Genomic DNA, 27469 nt, shown 5'->3' on the forward strand with positions numbered 1-27469 from the left:
GAGATGTTAGCTTCCAGCCCTACTTCGGGCAACCCTCAGTCCACCACTGTGCTTCCGGCACCGGGAGGATGAGAAGATGGGTGAGTTGCTGTGCACCCTACAAAGTTTTGATGTCTCGGTGCTCAGTGTGTCCTGACCTCACCCAGTTGTGGGGAACCCTGACAGCAGATCTTCCAAGGAGCTACAGCAGTGAAAGGGACGGACGTGTAGACATCCATCATGCCCAGAATGAGGTGGCAGCTGTACTTTAGAAAATGCAAATTTTGGATTTAGATTGTTACAGGAACAGGAAGGTTAGCTACAAGTGCCTACATCTTCTGCTGGATGCACTCCCAACATTTCACCTAAAGCTGATTTTCAGCCCAGGCCCAAATCAGCCAGTTTAAATGGATCCGTTCTATAATTAATTTAAGTTACGCCTTCCTGCTCCTTCACTTTATGTTCCTGAGGCTCTTAAGACCTTTACTGAGGCTCTCCACACTCGATTTCCCTATTGCCTCTGTTGTCCTTCAATCATTTTCAGTGGTACCAGATAAAACTTTAAAAAGTATCCAAAGCAACGCTCATAAAAGAAAATACACTTTCCTCATGAGCTTCATTTCCATGATACAGTAAAATGAGAACAACTCTGTAGTCAAATTATCATTTATTTTATTCTAGTATATCTTCTGAAAATGATATTGTTATTACATTTGGCTTTTATCTAACTGAAAGTTCGTATTAGCATAGTAATGGCACTGAGAACAGCTAACGATCTTACCTTCACGTTGAATGGGGGCAGGAATCAGTTAACAGAAATACAGCTGCCCCAAACCCTATGCATTGATTAAAAAGCCGTAAATATGGCAAATCGATGGCAGTGGTGGGAGTCACACCATGTATCTCAATCAGTAGGATTAAATGCTTTCTAAATAAATCATTCTTACTTCTATCAAAGGGATCAAGTATTTTGTTTCATGTCTCGTAGGTGAAGGGAGGAGATGGAGTATTCCATTATATCATTTTTTATTATAAATAGAATCAGAAGGCTATACAAGATGGAAAGAATTTGTAACCTGGTACCTTGTAAAAAATGCCCTTGTAAACACTTATTTTCTTATCTTCTTCAGTTTAGCAACAGTTGTGAGGAGAGGAGAGACACTTCTCAGAGAAGGTGAAAAGGGAAACAGGGGCAAGAACACTTTAAAAATAAAAAAAACGCAATAGAAATGTCAACCTGCTTCCGTTTGTGGTTTGTAATGTTTTAATGAGCAGTCTGAAGACTTAAAATATTCAGCTGTGTAGGATGCCCCTTAGTGGTTGAATACAAACACTGTTGACAGAAGGAATTTTAAACACAGACCCCCCCACACCCCCAAATAATATATGTATTTATTGAGAACAAAGGATTTTAAACACTAACATACGCACAGCAGAGCCTACAGCGCCATGTTTACATGAAACATCAGAAACAGTTGGAAAAATGCAAACCAGTATTAAGAGAACATTCCTGAATAAGATATTACATTGAATGAGAACAAGAAAACGAGGGAAAATGATGGGAAAAAAGCTCAGTCTCTATTTCTACTTTAATCAGAATGTCTATTATGGGATGAGTGGGATTGGCAGAGGAATGGGATCGGATATTGAACTCTGCAACAAACCCCAATCCAGTATTTTTACTGATACTTTCTGCAATAGGGAGTTTCTGTAGAGGATTACAAAGGTCTGGTGCCGTGGTTCCTTCCCAACACCACGTGGTAGCAGCCTCGGTAGAAATACACAAATACTTTTCTACAAAAGGCATCAAGAAATGTTTAAGATTCAATAGTAAAGGTTTGAGCGCACAAATCCTGTGATACACACAAATGTACCTATCCAGTTAGATGTAACGGTACGAAGAGCTAATGAGAGATGATTACTATTCGGTCTAACTCTTGTCAGGAGGAACACAGTTCTTCTAACTTTCTTTTCCAAAACCAGTCTTGACATGGGATCCAGTTCACAAAAGCTGCAACAAGGTGATGCTAATGAAGCAGGGCACCCCCATGGATCTGTTTACACCTACTCTGAATTTAACTGTATTTTATACGTTTAGATCTCTCTCTACGTACACCGGATAACAAATGAACTCCGTTGTATTTACAGACAATTCATCTTATTTGGAAATCTGATGTCTCTGCTAGTCATCATCTTTTTCTTTCCTGAAAAAGTCTGTCATCCTTCCATCTTTTTCACTTTGCATGTGGAAATCATGGCGGCAAAGTGTCTCATTCCCTCCACACCGGTGACTGAGGCAGAAGAGCCACTCATCAGCACTACTGACACAAGCCTTTACTTCTCAGGTCACATCCCAACGCGGCTTAACGGGTCAAAGACAGTCTGTGCTTTTGAGTTAGCTGGTGTGTGCTGTAGCTGGATATACTGATCCCAAACACTCCCAGCAGCATCGCCGTCCGTTGCAGCAGCGTGTCTGATGAGTTGATAATGATTTTTCCTGCAGCTTGAGTCTGTGGGAGAAACAGGGCAAGTTGCATGTTGATTCAGCTGAGCGCAAGACAAGAAGCAGGTCTTTGGAACCTACAAAGCACTTTTTTCTTCCACTTGTCATTTAACATAGCGCGAGCCTGCTTTCTGCTGAAGAATATACGGCACAAACTACTGCGCATTTTGGAAGGCCCCTTCTTTTTATCACTTTGTAAAAGAAAGGACCTATTTCTGATATGATTTTTCTTTCAGTTGTAATTCATTGATTTCGGTGACTTTAACGGGGTTCCCTCTGGCTTCTTGGCAGAGAGGGAGAGCTGAATTAAGTGTAGAGGGCTAGGCACGAAGGAGAAGGGACTTTCTTGTTCCGTGAAGCATAAAGATCTCTTCCTTCCCACAGATTAGCTACTAACACAGTGATGCTCCCTTGAATGTTAGTTATTAATTCAGGAAAGCAAGGCTAAAAGGGATCAGCAACTTCTTTTATTAGCTCCACGGGTGGGACTACACCAAGCTGACAAGTTTTAACACAGTCTCTTTGTCAAGTTCAACAAAGAAGTAGGAAATGCCAATCAAAGTAAAGATAAAAACTGAATTCTTTGCTGATCATCTGAATGCAATCAGGAAATAAATTGTTACCATTGCTTGCCTAGTGTGTATGATGCTGTGACCAAGAAGCAGAAAGATGGTTGGACTTGAATACCTTAAAGGTCTTTTCCAACCTAGAGATTCTATGATCGACTCCCTAGAGAGCAAACCATAAAGTCCTATACATATTGGCACCATGAATTAAAACATACCACACACTTTTCTAGTTGCAGCATTTCTTATCTGAATTGATGATTAGGCCTCAACCAATGATTTGTTTTCGTGCTTTCCCTTGCAGTCCATGTACAGAAAACACGGTGCCACCAACAGCAGTGACAGATTCCAAGGATCCTGATTTTCCCGTCCAGATTCTAGGGGTTTTTACATGACCTTAAATAATCAGAGCTGAGTTCTCTGACCTTGATAAAAGTGGCTGACAGTGTGGCTACTTCAGCAGCAGAATAAATAGAGACAAAAGAAAGTCCAAATAAAATCGCTATGTAAGCTGCTATTAAAAGATATGCAGGGAGGTAGGAAAGAAAACCTCTGCTAGGACTGCAAGCCAGTAGCCTTAGCTCAGCCTCTCAATGACTCAACTATCACCTCTCAGCTACTGTAGACAATGATTGTGGATGCAGGTCACATTGCTAAGAGCTGTGAGATTCTCCACAAAAAGGATATTTGCTCTGTAAATATCAAAATATGGAGTAAAATAAGGAAGACGTTCTACTTGCTATACATTTTTTTGGCTGTTTTATTCTCAATTTAGGTGATTTAAAACATTTTCTATGCGGGCTTTTATCTTTTCCCCATCCAACGATCAATATCCCCCCAATGTTTCAGAGGTCAGTATTGTTCGAGGTTTCTTTACCATAACCATAGAAGCTGGCTGAAGTGTTTCACTGACAGCTCTTCCGAGCTGCTTAGGAACCCATCACTCTCCTTACCGTTAATGTTTTCTTACTGTGCCCCAAACACACAGAGAGAAAATGATGGAGAACTAGCACTGCTTAAGCACTGCAGAAACATAAACTCCTTCCAAGCGTTCTGCATTCAGTATTCCAACGTGATACCAACCATCAAGAATTATCATAATTCATATATTTTTCAGCAGAGGCTTAATTAAGACTTCTTTGAGTTGTTATGCAAGTTAACGCACCAGAAGTCAGTGTTCCCTTGGGCCGGACATGCAATAATTTGAAATAAAATCAGTTTAAGCAAGAAAAACAATGTTATTTCAAAGATCTAATTAAAAGCAGGAAACAAGATAGAATCTTCATACCTGCAACAACCTTATATACCCAGGTGTCATTCTCCGGAGAGGAATAACCATGATTTCTGAGTCTTCGTTGACTTTCAGCCCCTACAGTTTTAGAACACACAAAACATTACAAAATCCCAAGGATTTTTTTCCACGTTGACCCTCTAATGAAACAGATTGATTCTAATATGGTTTACTACAACACCAAAAGCACTCTAAAGAAGCACAGCATGCAAATACTTCTTCCTCACCTGGTGCTCTTTTCCCCTGGAGCCCTTTACACGCTTAAGGACTTCGCGGCATATAAACCCTGCTCGGTTGCATAACCTGTCACATGGGATCTGTCTGCACCGCTTTGCTGTTGGCAGAGCTCCGACTGTCCTGCCTGGGGCCAGGTATGTCTTGCAATATTGGAAAACTCTCAGGGAATGCCTGAAGCTCATTAAGAGAGCAACACGACAGCTGACCTCCTTAAGAACAAAAGGGCCTAAGCCTGCTTTATAGATAGCACTGGACATAAAAAAAAGGAGGTCATTATAGCATTTTGTATTGTAGAGTGACAATGCAAATAGGATTGGATGGCTTTTATGCAACTTAAGAGCATATATTTAAACCCATAGGATGACCTGACTGAAGCTTAAAGCAGCCCTGACCCGAGTTGAAAGGATGTGCTATAATAGGGTTATTTGGAGGCACATTCAAAAGTAAGTTCTTTCTTTTCTGGTAGAATCCTCTTTTGCTCAGCGTTATGCATGTTCTCGCTCCTTTTCCTACCGCTAAAGCTTTACCACTAAAAATATCTAATCTAATACTTATTAATACTGTTATTACCACTTTCTGTTAAGTGATATCCTTTCGCTGTAGTGAGTTCAGTTCTGCTCCTGGGGTCATATAGTTCACAGTGTAAGAAACTGCGGTAAAATCTAAGCTACAAAATTAATTTTTCCCTTCTTAGGGGATAGACTTTAGGGATCGTCCATGGATAGACTGTGCTGAGAAAGCTCCCTTTTCCCATTACCAATAAATGCAACCTTGAATATAGATAGCAAGGCAGAATTTGGCTTCAGTTGCACTCGTACTTCTAAACACACAGGATCAAAATCTTCAGGTGGTGTATTCCGAATAACACCAGGATGGACAGTGAGGCCACATCAGTTTTCATCACACACGCTCCACAGAAAAGTGCTGAATTACACTTCTTTAGTGTCTGCTACGGCAGCCTAAACCTCTCTGAGAAATACTCCTGCTGCCGTAAAAGAGCAGCAATGTGCAATGTTTCTACTTGGGAGAAACGCTCTACATCAGGTATTCCACAATGATACTACTTATCAAGAATTCTCATACCTTATTTCCTTTTCAGCAAACGCTTAATTAATGTTATATAAAGGAATGGTACTTTTTGCTTCTCAGGCTCTGGCTTACACAGCACGCAGCGGGCAGATCTCATTTTCTCTCGCCGTACCACGTTTACATCTCGTGAACCCTGTTGGCACCAAAGGAGCTAAGTCTCATTCACAAAAACGGTAATTTGAGTCGAACTAGTCCTATAGCATCAATCTAAATACTAAAAGCAATACAGTGGGAACCTTTTTTCTTTTAAATATGCTTCTTACACCGTGACCCCATGTGGAACCTCAAGTGCCGTACACCTTAGCTACAAGGAAATATTGTGTTAATGGGAAACAATCAACACCAAACTCGGAGCTAAGTGATGTTAAAGGAGAGCGTATTAGTAAATACAAGTCACTCTACCTGCCCAAATGCATTTGGGATGAAGCTATAAAAAGGCATATTCTTACTTATCACTGTATGCCCCACACTAACTTTACTGGACAAACAGGAGAGCGCCTGGGCTTGCTGCCCAGAGCAGGACAAGGCTAACGCTGCAGAGTCCGTGTTCTGGAAATACACAGAATTTTGAGTTTTTCCTTGAAATGTCCAGCCTTCAAAAAAACCCAAAAACCAAAAAAACCCCACACCACCACAAACCTACTTCCTGCAATATCAGAGTTTCAGGAGCTGCAGAAAATGTGTTACTAACAATTTCTCTCATTTTCTGTGCAATTCTTTCCATTTGCAGAGCAGCAGTGCCATTCCTGTAGCACAGTATTCGGAAAGGCAGAGCTTTCCAACCAGGTTTCTTTGTGTAGAAAATAAAAGGGAATGGGAAGGGTATGCCTTGAATGCCACAGCTGTCTTGAAAAATCATTTCTTGGCCATGCTCAACACAGTTGAATTGTACAATGCTTCCTGTAATTGCAGGTGTTACCAAAATCTACATTACTTTCCTGAGGACTCTGAAAGAATAACCCTCTTAGGCTATTTTAGAATGTTGAACAAACAAGAGGTCGCCTTCGGTCCTTTCAAAGCTCAAGCCTCTGAGAACCCAGTCCTGACCGCCACGAGGCAGAGATGAGCATGACCCTTCTGGGCAGGGTAGCAGCTAACGGAGGAGGAAAAGCAGAGCAGCAAAGGGCTCTTTTGGCAAATACACCAGGATCCCATGCACAGTGTAGCCCACTCGCCTCATTCATCCACTAATGCCTTCACTGATTGATGCAGGTTGCTGTTTTCCAACAGGCATCAAGCAGACCGGAATGCAAATGATATGCTGACATCCTCCCCATCCCACAATGAAAGGCAAGGAACATTCTGAACCCAGCTGTTAATATTCACCAGCTTCTGCTCTATTTCCATTAAGAGGAGAAATCAATAATGAAATTAGACGTTTCTTCATTGTAATCTTGTGCCTTTGGGACCAGCAAGGGCTGTTCCCCCAAATGCAGCAGGAATCAACCAACAGTAACAAATTATTTTCACAGCATTAGAATTTGTGCTGCCTGTGAGCCCGTCCTCACAGGGGTTGTCCTATGCACGGACAGGAGTTGGACTCAATGATCCTCATGGGTCCCTTCCAACTCAGGTCATTTGGTGATTCTATGATTCCTTTCCTCTCTGGAGCATGGTGAAGGGACACTCATGTTGGCATTGCCCACCACAGCTTGGTGGCAAGCAGCAGGGCAAGCACAACAGGCATCTAAAATATTTAGGCTGAAACACTGTAGTAATAGAATCATAGAATCATTTAGGTCAGAACGGACCTTTAAGATCAAGTCCAACCATAAACCTAGCACTGTCAAGTCCACCACTAAACCATGTGCCCAAATGCCACATCCACATCTCTCCAGGGATGGTGACTCAGCCACTTCCCTGGGCAGCCTGTTCTAATTCTCGACAGCCCTTTCAGTTAAAAAAACTTTTCATAATATCCAATCTGAATCTTCCCTGCTGCAATCTGAGGCCATTCCCTCTCATCCTATGTCCTGTCACTTGGGTGAAGAGACCAACACCCACCTCTCTGCAACCACTTTCAGACAGTTGTAGACAGTGATAAGGTCTCCCCTCAGCCTCCTTTTTGCCAGGCTAAATAACCCCAGTTCCTTCAGCTGCTCCTCATAACCCTTGTTCTCCAGCCCCTTCACCAGTTTTATTGCCCTTCTCTGGACACACTCCAGGACCTCAATGATTTTCTTGTAATGAGGGGCTCAAAACTGAACAGAAGATTCATGGTGTACAGTCCCAAGTACAGGGGCACAATCACTTCCCTGGTCCCACTGGCCACATTATTTTTTATACAAGCCAAGATGCCATTGGCCTTCTTGGCCACCTGGGCCACTGCTGGCTCTTATTCAGCCACTGTCAACCAACATCCCCAGGTCCTTCTCTGCCAGGCACTTTCCAGCCGCTCTTCTCCAAGCCTGTAGCACTGCTTGGGGCTGTTGTGATCCAAACGTAGCTCTCTGCACTTGGTCTTGTTGAAGCCCACACAGCTGGCTTTGGCCCACTGATCCAGCCTGTTAGATCCCTCTGTAGAGCCTTCCTCCCCTCAAGCAGAACATTCCTGCCCAACTTGGTGTCATTCACAAACTTGTCACTCACAGACTCATCGCTTCCTCTACGTGCCCCAGACTTTGTTAGCTCCTCTTTCACAGACAGCTGCTTCTCCCATCATTCTGAATTCACTTTCGGATACTTAAATATGTTATCTCCTAAAATCTCCTAAAAAACTTCTTAGTTTTGCTTGCTACCTGTATTCCATACAGTGAATCCTATTTTCCAGTTCACCTGCTCAGCTACTTTCCAGTATCTTTACTTTAATCCTAATGAAAGTGCAGCTATGTCAACATTTCCATCTACGCCAATACTTCAGCAGTAGCATCAGTAATGTCTGTTCAGAAAAGGGACCTGTACTGCTCCCTTCTGATGGTCAGTTCTTTGTGGACCTTTGCAGCTGAACAGCGATGGTTTGTGGTACTTGAGAGACTCTTGATGCCAGCAGGCCCTGACTCTCACCCCTATGGTGGTCCACCACATAGATTTAGACATGCTTTTTTCCCCTTTGCTTTCTTAATTTCTCAAACAACCCTATTTCTAAAAATTTTTGTAACCATCTTGAAGCAGAGGGAGGAGTGAGGCGAGCTGGTAGGGTGTGTGTTAAACCACGGGCAACGGCAACTGGGGAGAACAGTTTCTCCTATACCCATGTGGAAGCCCAGATTATGGAGCTGGAGCTGATGTGTGGCTGTTACGCAGAAGATAAGCCGGCAATGTGCGCTCGCAGCCCAGAAGGCCAACCGTGTCCTGGGCTGCATCAAAAGCAGCGTGGCCAGCAGGGCGAGGGAGGGGATTCTGCCCCTCTGTTCCTCTCTTGGGAGACCTTATCTGGAATACTGTGTTCAGTTCTGTAATCCTCAACATGAGAAGGAGAAGGAGCTGTTGTAAAGGGTCCAGAGGAGGCTGCAAGGATGATCAGAGGGCTGGAGCACCTCTGCTATGAGAATAAACTGAGGGAGTTGGGGTTGTTGAGCCTGGAGAAGAGAAGGCTCCAAAGAGACCTTATAGCAACTTTACAGTACCTGAAGGGGCTACAAGAAAGCTCGGGAGGGACTTTTCACAAGGGCATGTAGTGATAGGACAAAGGGGAGTGACTTTAAATTGGAAGGGAGAATATTTAGATGAGACATTAGGAAGAGGTTCTTCACGATGAGAGTGGTGAGGCCCTGGCCCGCATTGCCCAGGGAAGCTGTGGCTGCCCCATCCCTGGAGGGGTTCAAGGCCAGGTTGGATGGGCCTTGGGCAGCCTGAGCCAGTGGGAGGTGTCCCTTCTCATGGCAGGGAGGTTGGAACTGGATGATCTTTAAGGTCTCTTCCAATCCAAACTGTTCTATCATTCTATGATAAAGATTGAAGGTAGAAGACTGCTGGGCACTGTCTATGTGCAGTGCCATTTCTGAGCAATAAACTTGTTCAAAGCAAGACTCTCCACTGGCTTGGATGTCACTAAGCTTGATTTACTCTAGGCCTTCCACACTGATACAGGAACACCACTTCAGCAGAGGATTTCCCATAAAGCATAGACAATTTTCATTCTATACTTGGACAACAATAGCAAAATGTATCATTTTGATGTCATAATTTTGATGTCATAATTTTGATGTCATAATTTTGATGTCATAATTTTGAAAAGAATTCAGATATTTAACTACAGAAATACTCCTCAAAACTCATCATCCTTGATGAGGCCAGAGTGGAGGAATACGAGCAGGACTCTGAACTTATCCATGGCTTCCACTGCTGCTCTTTGTATGGGATAGGAGTAAACACAAAGTGCTGTCAGCGTAGGCAAATAAATAAATCAACCACATAAAGAAAGCAAAATAGCAAATTTTCCTCTACACACAAGCATATGACTAATTGTGTGCATCACTTAAAAATGAAAGCTAAGCTATAAGGAATTTTGCCTAAGACAAAGGTAACTAAACTACAGTCTCTGTAGGGGCAGCAGGACTGGACACTGCCAGCTCACAGGAGAACGAGATAGTCGTGCCCAAAGAGCCTACAGTCCGTGGGGAGGCAGATGGGTGCCACCAGATGGAGGAGCCCAAGGAAACAAAGAGAATACATCGCTTGGCATGCGAGGCAATGTTCTCAGCTCACTCACAGTCAGATTGTTTCCCTGTTTTTGTAGGCGTTGCAGCAAAGCACAGCGTTAAGGATGGAAGTGAAGGTGGTTAATGAATTCTAAGATGATAAGGCGGGCAAGGCACAGGAACAACGTTAGTCATAGTGTCGCGTTACACAATAATATCTTTGCGGAGCACAAAATCAGGGAGATGTACTGGAATATGTCGATGACAGAAATAGGAAATATCATCAATAAAAGAAGACTGGGATACCGTGTAGATGAGCTGAGACACAGACAGACGATTGCAGATAGTTCAGTCCTCAAAGTCATCTAAGGCTACGGATAAAGAGCAGCAGGAGCTTGTGTTGCTGAGGCTTATGGAGTTACCATTGAAGTAGCTTAAACTACTCATTTATTTCCTGCTGAGAATCAACTCATTCACTTCCCACAGCTCCACTGCCAAGCGGTTACTCCTGTATTTGCAGCCTGCCTACCCAGAGTGCTTTGATGCCATCGAGGGACAAAATAATAGAAACAGACAAAAATTTAACATCAAAACACTTAACAGCAGAAAATCAAGTTAATTTCTGCTACAGAGAAAGGAGAACTTCTGTGATGAAAGAAAATTTTATGTCGGAAATTGCTCTAGTTTGTATCTGCTAGAAATTACAAGGGAAAAAAAAAATCTTGGAATGTTCTTTTGAAGTATTTCCAAAGTAAAGGCAGGAAAGTGTTGCTGTTGCTGGCAGCAGCACAGGCGCGAGCACGGCTCATCTGGAACCCAGTTCTGGTCAAGAAGGCTGGATCTCTCTCCTAACTCCAGAGGTGGCTAGCACAGATGCCTGTCTCCAAACTAGCTTCTCTAAACTCCCATTGTAATTTACTTATTTTGGATGTTTATGCTAAGATCAGGGAAAGTGATGCTTGATAGTACGTGAGTTCATACAGCTGGCGCAGACACAGGCACTGGGAGATTAAGTACAGGCAGCCACGTGAACTGCATCCCACTGAGCAGAGCAAGAGGATGAGACCCTTGCGGTCTCTCGATTTTATACCAAGTATGAGGTATATGGGATGGAATGCTCTGCTGGTCAGTTTGGGGGTCACCTGTCCTGTCTGCCCCTCCTTGCAGGTGCAGCCCTTTTATACAAGCTCGAGGATGGGCTTGGTTGTTATAGAGATAAGTATAAGCATTGGCATTTCTGCGTATCAATGCCTTGTGTTATCACTTCTAGGGAGGAACACTGTCTCAAAACCACGCAGTTTGCTTTCAGAGAATTAAGTTACTTGGAGCGAATGAGCCAAGAGTCAGAAAACTGACTGTAATTTAGCTCAAGCCACAACATTATAAAAAAATATTTAACTTCACAAAAGGAGATTCGTCAAACCCTTCCTCTCTTCTTAGATACTGATGAGCAGAGTGTCCTTGAACACTGGGTTTTGCCTCATTCCACAATCACTGGATGTGGTCAATAGTCTGGCTTCACATCCTCTCACTCAGGAGAGGTCTTCAAAGAAGGCAAGCACCACTGGTAAAATAGAATGGCCTGCCACACATCGAAAAGCCAGCCCATAAGCAGGCTTACATTTAAGGCCTTGCATAAACAGGTATTATTTGACATGATGTGCAAGTGCAGCATCTTTGGGGGACCCCTTCCAGTGTCTTAGTAGACAGTCATCATCCTTCAGAACACTGCCAGTCCCGACTGCAACTCACCCACGAGCAAACAGTTGGGTGAATAAACTCACTGTCATTCTTTCTGCAGCTAAAAGGTGTGTACTAATACAGACGTATTTATTCATTTTACAACTAAAAACCAAAATCACACCATCAAAAGCGAAAAAAACCTCACCCCCAAAATAAGAGTATAAATAATGGACATTAACAGAAAGACTCGGAGTAAGGTCTGAAGACCTTAATGGAAGACCTTTGAGATCAATCAAGTCCAACTGTACCAGTCCGCTACTAAATCATGTCCCTAAGCACTTCTTCTATCCATCTTTTAAATACCTCCAGGGATGGTGACTTAATAACCCCTCTGTGCAGATGTTCCAGTGCCTGAGAACACTTTCAGTGAAGAAGTTTTTCCTAATGTCCAGTCTGTACCTCCCCAGGACAGCTTGAGGCCACTCCCTCTTGTCCTATCACCTACTGCTTGGGAGAAAAGACCAACACCCACCTTACCACAACCTCCTTTCAGGCAGTTGTAGACAGTGATAAGGTCTCTCCTCAGCTTCCTCCTCTCCAGGCCAAACAACCCCAGTTCCTTCAGCTGCTCCTCATAAGACTTGTTCTCCAGCCCCTTCACCACATCACAAGCAAAAGAAGCTTGTGCACCTCTGCTGTACAAATGACATTGCATCTCAAGCACTTCCCGGTTGTATCTTTTGTTCATACTCCCTCCTGGAAGGTGGGCTGAGTGTTTAAAATGCACAGAAGGATAATGGCTGTCTTTTCTGAGCAGCAGCTTTACGCCTTGCTGCTTCTGAGGGGAGTTCAGAAATCAACCAGCTTAACATACTACCAGAGGAGCTGGAACACAATGGGCTCTGCTCATTATCTGGGTGCATAGTGGTGGAAAGATTTACCTCTAGCCATTACTCTGCGAGAGGTTCACATCTGGCAGGCAGCAAACAGACTTCTAGCAGAGGTCCAGAGTCCCAGTTAACCCAGGAAACAATTGGTAATAGAGTTCCCTTCTTCTCACCAGTGTAACGCACTGTTTGGCAACGATCCTTCCATTCAGAGCGCATCCTGACCACTTCAGCAGGGCAGTGTGTGCTGGAGGACATGCGATGCAATCCGGACAGTTTGTGAAGATGGTGGGTATCATCATTTTAACATAATGCCATTTTTCAGCTACCAAAGCACTGCTGATCCGACTAGGGAAGATCAAGCAAGTCAGATCCCTTCATCTATGCGTACATCTGGATACACAAGACTCACAAGATACATCATAACTCAAGAGCACACCCACTCTTGTGATTGTGCTGCTCTTCATCCAAGACAGCTTATTGCTCTAAAGGAGTGACATACGCTGGCTGCTGTTTTGCAAAGGAACAAGGCAGTAGGCTCCTTCCCGTCAACAGCCTGCAATTTCCTTTCCATTTAGAAGGGATGCAGCAAAGAGGGGTGAGCTTCTGAAGGAGCACAGCATGTCCTTTCACTCTGTTCTGCTCCCTAAAGTCCACTAAATGGCTATCTACAGCAAGACATCCACCAGATATCGGTGGATCCATTCGACATCCACCAGCCTGTGCCAGGCTGAACATGTGTTCCGGGCTAGCCAGCCCTGAGTGGGTGTTTTTGACTGTGAGAGTTGATATGAGAAATTATATTACAATCTGTGATGAGAACTCTTCACGTTGTGTCCTTTGCTGCTTCTGTGGTTGATGAGACAAGAAGCTGGACTGTCAGACTCCACGTCCTTGTAAGCATCCCTCAGTCCATCTGCAGCAGGTCTCAGATCACAAAAGGCTCCATCAAAGCATCTCGGCTATCTTCTGCTGCTTGATACACAGTGTATGGCTACACCAATCTGCGTAGGGTTGTAACCTGTCCAACACACATACACACATCTCAAAAGCCTTCTGAAATTGAACCACTTGTCTGTAAAAAGACGAAGAGATCATTGCCAGCAGTAAAACTGTGCACATGAGCAGGTGGGCTGGAACTATGGAATGATGGCAGGGGGGCTGGAACTAGATGATCTTTAAGGTCCCTTCCCACCCAAACTATTCTATGATTCTAGGTGCAGGTGCAACTCTTGAGCTGGCTTCTTCCTCCTTCTCCTCTATGTCCCACACTGCAACCCCCTTACATGTCAAATCTTCACCACGAACTACACAATTGACAGAGCTTAGGAAGCAGCCTTCTGACAAGTAATTCCAGTATCTGTGCATGGCAGCTGAAGATAGAAGGCTATGAGACATCCCGTGCTTCCTACGAATGACTGGAAGTCTTGCAAACAATTGTTTTATTTTATACATGAGAAAGACCTCAAGTATCCTGTAGCGTCCTGCGCTTTTCTGAAGCCAGGGGCATTTTTAATTTGTTCCAGAGTACAGCCACAGTGTGCAAAACCAGCTGCAGCAGGGATGTTTGGAGTACCAGGACTCTGGAAAGGAGAAGAATTCATTCTGAGAAGATAATATGGATGCATTCAAAGCATGTCCACAATTTTAGTTCTAACTCTAATTTTGGTTCTAATTCTAAAGCACCAATTTACAACAGAAGTACATAACTTCAATCAATCATTTCACTGGCACCTCTCTGTTCTTTTCAAACGAAATTTCCAGATAGTCAAAATGTGTGGGTTACTACATTCCATATGGCTTTATAAATGGTGAGTCATGAATCCTACAAAGACAGTTTGTGGGCTTCTTTCCCTTTTCTTAAAACCCAAACTTCAAGGTTTACACCTCAAAGCACCCGACTGACCTTCTAAACAAACCTGTACAATTTTCTGTTTGGAAGGGCTGGAACTTGTTCTATGTGTGATCAAGATTACAATGAATCTGGAGCTATTATCAAAACGTAGATTTATTTTTTAATTGACATTTACCAATGAGCAAAAGTACCTGAATTTTGAGAGCTTCTGAAGTCTTCCTTATTGGCCTGCTCGGAAAGTTACTTATATTTAACAGCAATGGATATCTAGATCTGTAACATCAAAAAATGGTTTCTAATTTAGAAAACATAAATGCTTTGCTCCATCCTTGCAGATATAAAAGCCTGGATATATATTGCTATTTGCTGCATGTTTCCAATGCAATAGGCTAATGAATTAGTCCACTCAAAACAGAAAAGGTCTGTAAATCCTCTGCTGAGACTTTAAACTGCTATATAAAAAGATATAAATCACTAGAGCCTTCCAACTATGATAGAAAATGCTTCAAAGCTTTAAATTAAATTACACAGCTTTAGTGGGAACATTGCTAGTTGGATTTCTGTTCTTGCACGCTTTCTGACACTTCCCCTTGTTTTGTTTCCTTGTAATTACCTTCACGTTGCCAATTACATATGGTTCCCATTCCTTACTATCTGTATTCCTATTTAAATACTCTAATCCCTTAAAGAGACATCTATTACTTCCATCATGGCATTGCTGTGGCTATTGAACACAACCAGTGGTCTATTTTTAGGCACAATCCTGCGTAAAGGTACATGTCTTATGTTGTGAACTCTCCAGCTGAACATTGGAAGATTCTTTCATCAACTTAAGAAGAAGGCAAAACAATCTATGCAGGAAATAAAGCATGAAAAATACATTAATCAAAAGAGTAGCATTTCTAGAATGTGGGGTTTTTTTTTCATTAGATAAGTTTTTATTCTGATTAAGTGTTGTGGCTGTCTGGCCGTAAGGCCAAGCAGAAATGATTGAAACAGAATTCAAATTACCTCGGAGTGGGAAACAAAACAAGAGAGGAACAGTAGTGAACATTTGCACTTAAGCATGATGCACTGGATTTAGCACGGAATTCTCTTTTCAGAGATTCTTACTTCCCATGCCACAACGCTTATCGGATCACTAGGACCAGATGGTATTCGCCTAAGAGCTCTAAACCAACTGAAGGATGAAATAACACAAATGCAAGCTGTGGTATGTAACTTCTCCATGGGAATTGTCCCAGTGTCAGGGGCTGGGGAGGTGATGAAGTGGCTGATTTTCACAAAGGATTCCAGGGCTGATCGGAGGAACTACAGACCAGCAAACCCCATCTTCTCATTCGGCAAATCTGTAGGAACCATTGCAAGGAAGAGAATGAGCAGATGCAAGAAATAATACCTCGGGAAGCACTCCATTAAGCTTGTGTAAAAGGAAGACATAATTCACAAGCCTACTGGCATCTTTTTTTTGACGAATCAAAGCAGAAAAAGCGTATTAAAGGTGCATTATTTTTAAAAATTGGTGAAAAAAAAGCTTTTAAGAAGGAAGCCTCATAAGCTAAGTGGCTCTTTATTTAAATGAACAATTAAAAGCTACAAAACAAAAAGTAGGAATGCAGAGTTTTCCTTCTGGAAGGAATCACCAATGCAATCCAACAGGACTTTGTGCCAGGATCTGTGCTGCTCAGCAAAGTCCTAAATGACCTGGAAAAGGTGATGAATAATGGGGGAAAAGAGACTGCTGATTCCGCTACGTTTATCGCAGGGCCTAAAATTGAGAGCTGACTGCGCAGAGTCGCAGAAGAGCACTATGACCACGAACAACTTGTGATAAAATGGCAGATGAAATTCCGTGTAGGGTATTGCAAAGTGGTGCAGGTAATTACATGAACTGATAAAGACTGTTCAGGAATGAAATAACTTCTATGACCACGTTCGCTCAGTACCCAGTAAGGGGTCAAAAAAGCAACTGAATTTATTCGGAAAGGACTAGAAAACAAATCAGAGCACACTTCAAAAATGCATGAAGAGCCTGCATTTTAATATCGTGGGCAGCTTTGGTCCTCCCATCTCTGAAAGGATGAAGCAGACTCGAAAACGATACAGGAAAGGGCAAAAAGGGTATAACAAAAAGGAAGAAAAGCTTCTTTATGAAGAATGAGTAAACAGGACTCCTCAAGTCAGACATGCCCTTCGAATTTTCTTCCCTGCTCCCTACTTCCTTTACTTGTGTTCTTCTCCCTCTTACGTGTTCTTACCAACATTTACACAGTCTTCCCAGACCTGCAGAAAAACAGCTATTTTGAAATAAAAGCTGTTGGAATTTCCTTTCCTCACTCAGAGTTAGAGGGAAGGTTTCCTTCAATCTTCCCATATTCCTTCTCCAAGGCAGGAAATATATCAAGATCCACCGTGTCCACCCTAAAAAATACAAAGGAAAAAAAAAAAAGACTTCTTGGAGCTTTTTATCTCCTTCCTGCATCATTCCCTCGTCAACAAGATTTTTAGTGATTATCAGACACTGACTTCTCCAGTCCGGAGGCAGAGAGAGTGCTTTCAGTGCATGGCTTCTCTGGGAATCAGAAGCTGCTGTGACAAGACTGTCCCACCTTCGAGTTACTTTCAGAGCTGACTGCAAACTCCTCCAATTTCACAGCTTATAGAAATCTCAGCCAACTGCGTTTCCCTGATGGCAAGGTGGAACTGCTAGGTAAGCATGGCTCAGTCCTGCCTCCCATGGATGGGAAGTTTGTGTTAATTTTATTTGGAAACCGGAGCACAGGTGCTACAACAGCCAAGAGGTGCAAATGCCCGGAGTGCTTCCTCTTAAGATGTTACTTAAGACTAACTTTTGATTCTGAGGAAAAAGTCACTCCAACTTGACAGAGATGTTCATGGATTCCCACTCATTTGAGCCAAAGACAGATATTCAGTTATCGAGGAATGCACTGAAATGGCTCCTACCACTTCAAAGACCATTGCACAGTTAAGTTCAGAAGGAACACGACTGGTGGGCTGCAGGCTGGAAGCTGCCCTTCATATAGGCTCTACAAAGACTTTCCATGAGGTGAGAATCAATTCATTCCCCTGAACTTCTATACAAAAGCCTTTCCCTGCTAGAGATGATTTGCTCTACAAGAAGTCTCCAATTATACAGATTATGCAGAAACCTCCTTTGCTTGGTTCCCTACCATGTGAAGCACTGCTCTTTGTTAACGGAGTGTCACGTATTTTTGTGGGCTTTAAAAACTCAGTAGAAAACTCAGTATAGCATTGTGGAAAAAAGATTGCCAGTCACTATAAAAATGCAAAGCACAGCCAAGGGAGGGTGCTTTAATTTCAGATAGACAGCTGTAAAATTGCTTAGCAAAGACAGTTGGAAATTTGTTTGTATTTCTTCCCAATTGCAATGCAGAGGTGAATGGCTTTGTACTGATAAAGCCATCTGTCTTGTGGGTGCCTGGAGGAAGACTCTGCACCACAGCAATATTGCCAGTTCTACAGTTAATATCCTGGTGTACAACAGTCTAGCGCTGAGAGTTGGACCGCAGTCATTTCCGTCGCCTCAGGGCATACCATAGAACAGCATACTCACTTGTAATAACTCTTGCTCACAAGCACAGGCTGCCAGATTGGAAAAGGGAATGAATATCCCTGCATGGCATAATGGCAATGCAGGCACACCATTCCATGCACTGAGATAACACTCAGGTCCACGGGCTCAGATTTGAATCCAGAGAAGAGAAGGAATAGTAGCTGAGTGTAAGATGCTTTTATCGGGCAGGTTTTTCAGATTACTTGCTTATTCTGGATATTGACAAAGAATAACAACAATTTAGGTACTCAGTTAATGAAAAAAAGGTGACAAAAATTTGCCTAGTTTGGATTTCTAAGAGTTTCGTACTATTAAAGGTTCTTTTCAGACTTCTTTAGTTAGCTTAAAACAAAATACCATTCAAGAGACTGCTCTACAAATGATACCAGTAATTCCTATGATTTGGATCAGCCTTGGAAACTGGAGCTGCATCAAGGTTGACTAAAAGGACCCTCAGTCATTATTCAAAAGACTAATTACCCTCTTAGAGATACTTGCTCAATGCATCTTTGTGACTTATACCTACCGTGTTCTCCACCACTCTCATTTGGAAGTGCAAGTCTCAGGTTACCCACAAGACTGTTGTTAAGCACAGAGCAGATTCAGGTCTGTGAATCACCATCGTCATTCACGTATCCCCATCTCTCCTTTCCTCATGTTCACCACACCGTGATCCGTAAGTCACTGTTGCCAGCTGCTTCCAGGATCCGCCCATGCTCAGATTCTCATCCTACGGTCCCCGTAAGGTAGTTTGAGACCGCTTTTCACTCTTTGTAACAGGGCAAGTCATGGCAAATTACAGAAGAAAGGGATGGGGATGGGACCTCTAGAAACACTCAGCTAAGTCTTTGTGTCTCGGGTATCTGGACAAGGACACCTGAAATGCTTTTGGTTTGATATTGAACTTTGATGGTTTTTGCTTATGTTTAAGGGAATCAGATGGAAAAAAAAGGACGCTGCCAGGGCATTTTGACAGAGGGCATTTGGAGGTTGTGGAGAGGAGGGAGCTGGCCTCTTCTCCCAAGTGACAAAGGACAGGACAAGAGGGAATGGCCTGAAGCTCCATCAGGGGAGGTTCAGGTTGGATATCAGAAAAAAATTCTTCACAGTAAGTCATTGGCTACTGGAACAGCTGCCCAGGGAGGTGGTCGAGTTGCCTTCCCTGGAGGTGTTTAAGGAACGGGTGGATGAAGTGCTTAGGGACATGGTTTAGGGAGTGTTAGGAATGGTTGGACTCGATGATCCAATGGGTCCTTTCCAACCTTGTGATTCTGTGTGATTCTGTGTGATTCTGTGAAATGCTGCTTTTTTTTCCCCTAAGGCTTTCAGTGTAGGGGAGTTAAGAAACCCTTCGGAATCCTGCAAGGCATGTTCTGTGTCAGCACAAGGCCAGAACCTGCGAGGTGGAGGCTCTGTGCTGTCTGTATGCGAGGGGTTTATACAGGGGTTTATTCTGGCTACGGCTGTTAAGACTGTCCTCAACTAAATCAGCAGAACTGCATTCACCAGCTTGATTCCTACTGAGAATCGGTGTACTGCGCTGAGTATCTCTTATCTTTGGCTCTTTTTCTTTTGCAATTTCTGGTGCAAAACACTTCAGTTTTCTCTTCCTTCGCCATTGAACCGTGGGTTCCCGCAGCTGGTTGCAGGAGTGGTACCTCCAGTTGCAAGTTGGTTTAAAATCCCTTTCCTTTCATGCTGGGAAATGGATTGAGGAATGGTTAAGTGAACAAGGACATGAGAATGTTGAGAAATGGATTGAGGAATGGTTACGTGAGCAAGGACATGATTCAATAGAAAAGCTTTGTGAGACACGTATTGTATAAATGGAAACCTTGTTAAACTCTGAGTGTGGGTATGGACTGAAAGAACAGTAAGCATGCAAGGAGGAACCTCTAAGAAGAAACTTCTAAGGGACAAGTGGATCTTTCTCAAGGAAACAGGATGGAACACTGAGCCCAACTGTAACTGCAATGTAACTGCAAGAAGATAAACAGAGCTCGAAAGAAACAGCATAGCAACAATGAATCAACAGGACAAATAGTTTTAGTAACTAATCATGTAGAGGCCATAACAAAGCATCTTTTGAATGTTAAGATATATAATCCGGGTTGATTTTGAATAAAGTCGAAGCTTGCTTTATCACTCACACTGAGTCGTCCGCTTGCTTCCCTCGCCCATCGCACTTTCATGCTTAGCTCCTGTACCAATTGACCCTGCAGAGACTTTGCTGGTTAATGCACTGCTATGCTGTTATTGCTCCTTTGTTTCTCCACTGTGTAGCTTTGGGACCAGCATGTGACACAGCCTTGACTAAAGGGAGCCATGAGGACAATGAAGCACCGCAATGAGGCAGGAATCCCACTGGTGGTTCTGTCTCGTACAAGGACCCTCCTGAGAATCCACCCCTGCGTCTCTCCAGGCTGTGACAGTTTTGGGCAGAGTGTAATTGAGACTTCTCTCCAGACTTCATTCTTCCTCCAAGAGAAAAAGTTAATGGGGGGGCTGGATTTAGATGATCTTTAAGGTCCCTTCCAACCCAAACTATTCTATGATTCTATGCCAACTTGGCACTTCATGAGCAGCACAAGTTGGGAGACTAAGCTGACGTTCCATTAATACCTCTGATGAATCCTCACACTGGTCTCCAACAACAGCTTAGGGTTGAGCCAGTTAATGCTGGTACTGACAGCTAACGCGCCTGGAAATCTGCTCAGAGAACTGCTGTGAAAACTGAAAAATTGCATATCCCACTATAAAACTATAAATGCACCTTCCTAAGCAAAGTCTACGTCTCAAAACTGTTTTTTTTCATCAATCAGTAATGAACTTATTGCAAGGATCTTTCTTCAATTATCAGCTGGAAGAAATACAACCCAGCAGATAATGCACGCAGTAGATATCTTCATAACTAAAGTTATGGATCACAGCTCATAAGAAAAGGAAGAACTAATGAATTTTCCTTTCACGTTTGAAAATAAGGAATCTTTTCATTTGCAACTCGAGCAAATCATTCCCCACAGAGGAACACATTGAAAACACAGAAGACAAACCTGAGAGACTTTTTACTTTGAATACATTTCAATTATTCTGCCTCCTCTTAAATATACCCTAAAACAAAATTGTATAGTTTTTGTACAGTGGCTTTGGTTTGAGCTCTTATCCTTACCTAAAAAAAATTAAGCTCGTTCTTGTAGAAAACTGAAACTCAATTACTTGTTGAAACCAGCAGATGACCTTGTGCTACTTGGACTCCTGAGAAGTCATCCAGTGCCACATGACTTTCTGACCAAACAAAAGAACCATATAAGACAATAAAGTACCTGTTAGATACATTAGACACCCACTAGATGATCTGTGTTTTCAAAAAGAAGGTATAAATAGGGAAACGTGACTAAATGTTCTTATTTCTCTTTAGATCCCATAGATTATTATTAGTACTTGACACCATTCAGCATTTTTATTAAGGATATGTAAGCAAACGTAAAATCACTGCTGGTAAAACTGGCAGATGACACTAAGATTAGCAGATAGTTGATACTAATGAAAGCAGTATAGGAACATAAAATAATCCATCACATAATAATCTAGACATAGTCAAAGAAAATTAATGTTAATATGGCCAAACAGAAAGTGAGACATTTAAGAAGTAAGAAAGCAGGGACTAAATCCTGGAAAGCAATAAATTTCAAGACTACTTGCCTACTATTACAAATAACTCAACATGAACGCCCTATACAATCCCATGGCAAAAAGCGGAACCACAAACAACGGAGTAGCGAGTACAAAAGTTTGCACTGCTGAGATCTTAGATGAAGTTCTAAGTGCAGTTGCAGCACCTTTCTCTAAATGGGGGAAAAATGGAGAAAATGGACAAGAGTGCCAGAAAAACAATTTTAAGACTGTAGAAAATACCTTATATAAAATAATTGGATGAGATAATGTTTAGGGCAGCAAAAAGGAGGTTGTGTTGTAGCTTGACCAGCGTTCAAGAACTTTCACAGACAGAAAATAGTGGCTAGTGAGGGGCTACTTAATCTGGTGAAGAAAAGTACCAATGGCTGAAAGTTAAAGTTAAATTTAAAATAAGGCACATGTTTCTAACCATAACAGTGATTGAGTACTGGAATAAAAGATCAGAGAAGTGGCTAAGTCTTCATTTCTTGATGTCTTTAAATCAAGCTTGACCGTCTCTGGAGAAGATTTGCTTTAGCAAAACTAGGAATTGTGCTTTTGTCAGACTCAAGTTACTGGTCTTGACCCTTAAGTAAAAGGAAAATTTACAACCAGGGATCTAGATGGGGTCAGAGAAGATAATCTCATGTCCTTTTTAGTCTTACCCTTTATGAATCTATTAATTTACTGAATGAGTACAGAGAAAAAAAACTTCCTGATTGACTTTTGCCACTGGATAACAATGGGATCCGTAGCAGATTGTAAATCATCCAGTAATAAATACATGTCAGAAACTATTGAGATGAATATGTTCTTGCAACGCCTTCTAATTTAGAAATTTAGAGTTATTTAATATTTTAGGCATTAATTTTATACTGTGTAATTGAATTAATGTGAAAGGGTTAAGCAGACAGGCTAATGAAACACTGTGCCTTGTACTTAGCCTAATGTGGTTGGAAAAATCAATGCACTTTGGTCTGTCAGTTAGCAATCACAGATTTAATTGAATAACATGTCAAGTATTTTAAACTGTTTACCGATGTAAATAGAATCTGGCGCTATAGTAATGGTAATAAGCTAAGCTGCTTTCCCTGAATTCCAATCAGATTTGAACACGACCTTCATTTTAAGCTCCAGCATGCCAGAGAGATCAAACAGCTATCGTTATGTCTACACAGTTTGATGATTACTCTCATGATTCTGAAAAAAATATATTTGCTATTGATTCACTCTCCAGAACACAGGTAATGGGTAATCAGTTTGATATTCCTAACAACGGTTAGTTCTTCTCTGTGCATTTATATTCACTTCCACTTCCTTATGGCTACTGGGAGGATGAACTAATCACACAGCAATCTTCTACCGAGGCTATCTGAGAAGTGGAGGTCACTTTGGTCATGATTACGCAAAGGGAATAAGACCAAGAGCAGAAGAAGCACCTCCTCAGCTTTTGGTAGGTGAGTTCCAGGGACAGTTGTACAACAGCTTCTTCTCCTTCTCCCTTTCACCACTCCCAAGCAACGGCTTTCCAACAGAAGACATGAAAGCAGCAAGGAGAGGGGCTCAAAGCCCTGTCCAAGTTAAAAGAGCTTGCCAGACAAGCACAAGGAGTAGATGATGTTCTGGTCAAGCAACATGTACATTCCTGTCCCTTTTTCATATTCAGTACATGAATTTTTTTCCAAGATCCAGATGTCTGAACTCAGAGGTTTCCACCTGACCTATCTGTTTACACTCCCATAATAGTCAACGTAACTACATAACTTCTCCAGTTTGTGCTATTATTCTAAGCAATCAGTTACATTGGGCTGTACTCATCCCAGTGATTATAAAATTCTTTAGGACAGGCAGGCAGCTCAGATGGGAACATCTACACTGTAGACATCTGAAATTAGGAGAAATTAATCCCATCCTGCATGTCTCCAAGCTATCCTTGGCAAACTGCAGATGAACATTGCCTCCAAAGTGTTTACTAGGGACAACCGGGTCCCGTTTCACTAGACTGATCACATATGTGACCATAAAATGATTATGCTATTTTTAGCTATTAGCAGCCTTGCCTACATGTTCTAGTACATTCTTGATTGCAGTTAATCTATGACATTCCTCTAGCACACTGGCACCTCGGGTGTAACAGGAATTCGCTGTGCTGGGTGCCGTGCAGCAGATCAAACCTTGCATCAAATTGCTACCAGCTTAAGAAAGGAGAAAACAGATGAGAAAATGGGCAGATTGATGTGGGAGTACAGAGATACGATACGGCAACATTAGTCAGCACAGTAGGCAGTTGTCTTAGCTCACTACCGACCTCGCTGTTGCCAAACTTTTGGGCAGCACCGTGGCAAAGGAGGGGTTTAAAGAAGGAAAGGAAGAGGATAGAAAGACTGCTCTGTAGAGAGCTGTGAAAGGCATTGGGAGAAAAAAGCGCAAATGCGTTAACCTGAAAACATCGCAAACGGGTGATGAAAGCTAGTACCAAAGGCTGAGAAAATGGGAATCATCTGTGCTCTGACTGAGGGACTCAGGAGACTGGCAAAGATCTTGAAAGGGAAGATAAGCAGCCTCTAGTTGATACAACCTATAGATCTATAGGTGCCTAGAGGTGCCTAGCTGCAAAAGAAAAGAAGGTATTGAACCAGGCTAATTCCTTCTCAATTTTTGTGTGGTCCACTTCAATCTTAAATAACACCTTTTTTTTTTTTTTGCATTAGGTATCCTAAAACAAGATGCAGCATTGCAGTAATAACATAAAAGAGAACTACAGCTCGCTTATACGTTTTATAGATGTATACAGATCATTAAAATGACTACAGACTATTAATTCTACACAATTAGGAACTCAACTTGGAGAAGACCCTTATTAAAGCGATATATTTGACCTTGAGTGACTGTGGTGTACACAGACATTTTCAAATAATCTAGTTCCTACCTCTTTAGATGCAGGAAACCCACAGCATTTGTAACATATCTACTTTTTCTTTATATTCATGCAGTGATTTTCCCCAATGGGTTAGTTGAGCATAAATACAGCAGTTTAAAATTATACATTTTTTTTTAATCTAAGGAAAACATACATTAAAAATTGTGAAACACCCAGATATAATTATCCTATTCAACAAAATTTACTTGGATGCAATGCAGAGAATAAAGTAGTTAACAGTGCAGCTAAATTAGCTGCATAAACACGTGCAACACAGAGCTCTTCAGGTGCAATGTAGGGCTGAAGCAATTAATCATAAAATCTACACAGCTATAACCCAAGGTTGGCCTAAATATTAAAGATAACGCATTTTTTCCAATCTTACAGTCTGCTGTTTTATTTCGCTACCACTATTTGTTACTATACTTAATGTATAGCACACTGTCCAAGCATAACACACACACTTTCCACTCTAATTCTGTGGACTGGTTTTATGATATTCCAAATATCACTTGCTGAAATACGTTTTTTCCTGCCTTCAAGCTGTCACTCACCACTTTTTTCCTTCCTTGCCTTTTTTTTTCCCGGATGTCATTTCAGAGGTTCAGCCTACAGAGCAGTAGCCCCTGCACTGGTGCAGGGGAGAAAAGCCAGCTGGCATAAAAAACACATTAAGGAATTTTAAATCTACATGACTGTAAAGTACTGTATAAAATATTGCACCACTTATGAAGCAGTAAAAATCTTTAATGTTAGTCACTGATTCCCATGTTACATATCCACAAAAGAGAATGAAGGTCTTACAGGCAATTCTGAGAATAAAACATGCACCTATATACGGAGAGAATGGCTTTGAACTCATACTCTTGTATACAAGAGTGACCTGCTGCTCACTAGTACAGATGCAAAAGATAACATCAGCCTCTGTGATCTTACTTGTACAGGAGCCTAAGGAGAGACCATAACCTACCCACAGCTCCATTTCTCTCCCATTGCGCTGCTGTTCCTTCCTTATGGTGGAATATTTAGTTATGTAAACTAGAAAGTTAACTCTTGAAGCCACATGCAGGCTACTTTCTAGTTGATCCTTCAAGTGTTCCTACTGTTCAAAGACCATGTTTGCTTTAAAAGCAATATTTTAATGTTCTAGAATCATAGAATCATTACATTGGAAAAGACGTCTGAGATCAAGTCCAACCATACATGTCCACTACTAAATTATATCCCTAAGCATCTCATCTACCTGTCTTTTAAATAACTCCAGGGATGGGGACTCTATGACCTCCCCGGGCAGCCTCTGCCAGTGCTTGACAACCCTTTCTGTGAAGAAATTTTTCCTAATGTCCATTTTAAACTTCCCCTGATGCAGCTTAAGGCCATTCGCTCTCATCCTATCACCTGTCACTTGGGAGACGAGACCAGCATTCGCCTCTCTGTAACCTCCTTTCAGGCAGTTATAGATAGCGATAAGGTCTCCTCTCAGCCTCCTCTTCTCCAGGCTAAACAACCCCAGCTCTCTCAGCCGCTCCTCGTAAGACTTGTTCTCCAGCCCCTTCACCAGCTTCATTGCTCTTCTCTGGACACGCTCCAGCCCCTCAATGACTTTCTTACAAACTTTCTATGAAAGTCTTTCTTTAAACTTTCACAGAAGTTTGAAATATGTTGGTAATAACGTGTGTACAGTTCAGTCTGAAGTTCCCTGATGGCCCACTAAAAAACCCTCGTTCACGTCTCAGAAATTCTACATGATACTGCACATTCATTAGACTTCTAATATTCGTTAGAAGAAGCAAAAAGTCAAGGCTGTCTCCTTTGCCATTTGTGAGTTTAACATGAAAATCCAAAGCAATAAATGAGTCACTGATAAGCTGAAGCAGCCATAGATAGCACCTCTCTATGAGGACAGGCTGAGAGAGTTGGGGTTGTTCAGCCTGGACAAGAGAAGTCTCCGAGGAGACCTTATAGCGACCTTCCAGTACCTGAACGGGCTACAGGAAAGCTGGAGAGGGACTGTTTACAAAGGATTGTGGGGATAGGGTGAGGGGGAACAGGTATAAACTGGAGAGGGGCAGATTTAGACTGGACCTAAGGAGGAATTTCTTCACCATGAGGGTGGTGAGACACTGGCCCAGGTTGCCCAGGGAAGCTGTGGCTGCCCCATCCCTGGAGGTGTTCCAGGCCAGGTTGGATGGGCCTTGGGCAGCCTGAGCCAGTGGGAGGTGCCCCTGCCCATGGCAGGGGGGTTGGAACTGCATTAGCTTTAAGGTCACTTCAAACCTAAGCTATTCTATGATTCTATGTATAGAGAAATATAAATCACACTGTGTTCACTGGAGGATATTAATTTAATTTTTTCATTTTTCATATCCCAGTTGATTGAACTGCTGCTCAAATAAGCCAAAAAAGGTGTAGGGAGATCCACTCGCATTTCTTTAAGAGAAGAAGCACAGCAAGTGACCAGGTATTAAATTCTAGTGTATGAAATCTTTTTCACTGCCAACAGGATGTTAACCATAGGGCCAAACAATCCTTCCCCCCTGCCATTTTTAGAATATTGCCTACCTGATATTATTACATGATGAGTAATGTCCATTTCTTTTGCCTTTAAA

General features: G+C 42.2%; 1 protein-coding gene across 7 annotated transcripts in view; it reads right to left on the reverse strand.

Moving 5' to 3' along the window:
- Nucleotides 1-1674: 1674 nt before the first annotated feature.
- The window catches only part of ERICH1 (glutamate rich 1), a 103884-nt gene continuing 78089 nt past the window's right edge, over nucleotides 1675-27469 (reverse strand). The window contains exons 7-11 of one of the 7 annotated variants that reach the window (XM_054062661.1): nucleotides 14280-14398; nucleotides 12870-13836; nucleotides 5660-5798; nucleotides 4337-4417; nucleotides 1675-2489 (exon numbers count right to left, since the gene is read on the reverse strand). The gene's annotated coding sequence lies outside the window, so the exon portion shown is untranslated. Of the gene's footprint in view, nucleotides 2490-4336; nucleotides 4418-5659; nucleotides 5799-12869; nucleotides 13837-14279; nucleotides 14399-16956; nucleotides 17092-27469 lie in introns of those variants that run through there. The other 6 variants (XM_054062662.1, XM_054062665.1, XM_054062664.1 and 3 more) reach the window with 6 other exon arrangements.

The sequence above is a fragment of the Cuculus canorus genome, chromosome 3 (assembly GCF_017976375.1).
Source record: "Cuculus canorus isolate bCucCan1 chromosome 3, bCucCan1.pri, whole genome shotgun sequence".
In the NCBI taxonomy this organism is placed as follows: domain Eukaryota; kingdom Metazoa; phylum Chordata; class Aves; order Cuculiformes; family Cuculidae; genus Cuculus; species Cuculus canorus.